The following is a 2,258-nucleotide window of genomic DNA, read 5'->3' as shown; positions in this document are numbered from 1 at the left end:
GTATATGGGAATTGTTGTTGTTGTTGTTGTTATGTGCCATCGAGTCGGTTCCGACCCATAGCGACCCTGTATAGGGTTTCCGAGGGTGTGAATCTTTACGGGAGTAGAAAGCCTCATCTTTCTCCCGCGGTGCAGCTGGTAGTTTCGAACCGCTGACCTTAAGGTTCGCAGCCGGATTCATAACCACTACGCTACCAGAGCTCCTTGTATATGGGAATAGCAGATACTAAAATAATTTCCAGCCACATCCATGGGTAAAACTGATATAAATATCTGTTTAGTCTGATAGTTGACACTGTTATACTGTCTCTGTCAAGGACTCATGAACCACTGCATAGAATTAATTTTCACATAGTAGTCCTTGAAATCTCTCGTGACCACTCCCTCCCCCTAACAAAAGTCAAGGACCGATAGATAGGACTTTCATGAAAGAAGCTTTCCCTTTGTACAATACTTCCAACCCAGAAAATACTTGGGCTCTAACTCCATAGACAAGCACTGGATTGCAAACCACAAGGTCCTCAGTTCAGGCCCACCAGCTGCTCTGCAGAAAAAAGATGAGTCTTTCTGCTCCTGTGAATTTACAACCTTGGAACCTACCTGATAGCTCTTAACAACAACAGCAATGCAGTTAACAATGACATTTTTTTCTAGGACTTTGTATCTTAGAATTTTATGTTAAGTCATGAGAAATACTAAATTTGGTTGTGGCTATATTTTTCCTTGCTTAGGAAAAAATGTATCAGGTAAGTAGCCCTTGGAGGCCAAGATGACCAAACTTCGTCTCTCATCCTTCGGACATATTGTCAGGAGGGACTAGTAGCTGGAGAAGGATGTCATGTTTGGTAGGTTGGGGGTCCAGAGAAAAAGAGGAAGACCCCCAGCAAGATGGATTGGCGAAGTGGCAGCATCAATGGGCTCAAGTGTACCAACAATAGTGAGATTGGCCTAGGATCAGGCAGTGTTTCGTACTGTGCATAAGGTCGCTATGAGTCGGTACCGACTCAATGGCACCTAACAACAAGTAACATATATGATAAAAAAAAAATTTTTTTTAATTACCAGTTAAGTACTATATCATTCATTCCTGGAATTTTAAGAAGTTTTAGAAAAATTGGAAAATGTGGATAACAGGTCTGTTGAGATCCTAAATTGCTACCGCATAAGTGCAGATATGATGTAGTACATAATATAGCTAAGTAGTTTTAAATGTTTCATTTATATCACATGACATGGAAACATATTGTGATGCCACTAAACACTGATAGAATTCACATACCATCTTTGTGGCATTTGATCAAATAAGCCTGTTTATTTACTTACTCTGTTTTATTTAGTTTTATTGTGGTTTGGGTGAAAATTTACAGAGCAAGTTAGATTTCTATTCAACAATTTTTTTTGGGTTGTTTTTTTTTGTAGTATAAGTTGCAATTCTCTCAATATAACAGCATTATTTCTGCTTCCTCCCAGCTTTCCTTCTTTCCATTTGTCCTTTCCTGCCCCTTCCTGCCTTCTGAGTTTTGTTTGGGGGCAAATGCCGCCCTTTTGGTCTCATGTGGTTAATTGTTCTGAGGAGTATGTTACTTAATGTTGTTAAGCAAGTTATTATGTAATAATACTCCTTAGTGAGGAGTGTTATTTCTCACGTTGTAGGCCTGTCTATATTTTGGTTGAAGGTTGATCCCTGGAGGTGGATTCAGTTCCAGGTTTGAAAGGTGTACCTTAAAGAAAATGCTAGATTGATGCTCTGCTAGAAAAACATAAAATGTATTAGAAAATAAAAATAAAACCTTTATTGAAGAAATTGAATCATGTCAAATTGGGGAGACATTTCAGGCATGCATGCAAGATTTACAATGCTCCCCATTTCAAAATAATTCTATTCCTTCAATAAAATTTTTAGTATATTTCTAGTGTATTTTCTTTTTATAAGTCTAGTGTTTTCACTAAAACTTCATTGACTACCATGAAGGAACACCAAAGGACATCTCATCTCTGCAGCATCCAGGGCAGGGAGAAAATAGAATATGGCACCCACTTAGAGACATGAATCATTGAGTCTATCTGCTTTCATGGAATCCCAGAAGGTAACACAGCTGGCTTCCTCCGGGGGTCAAGCCCCTACTACCTTTGCGTGACAAGCTCCTATATTAATTTTTTTTTTAAAGGTGTTTATTGTGGATTGAGTGAAAGTTTACAGGGCATATCATCAGTTTTACATTCAACAAATCATATACCTTGTTTCATTACATTGATTA

This window comes from Chrysochloris asiatica, unplaced genomic scaffold, assembly GCF_000296735.1.
Source record: "Chrysochloris asiatica unplaced genomic scaffold, ChrAsi1.0 scaffold00206, whole genome shotgun sequence".
Classification (NCBI taxonomy): Eukaryota; Metazoa; Chordata; class Mammalia; order Afrosoricida; family Chrysochloridae; genus Chrysochloris; species Chrysochloris asiatica.
Note: the sequence above shows the minus strand (reverse complement) of the source record.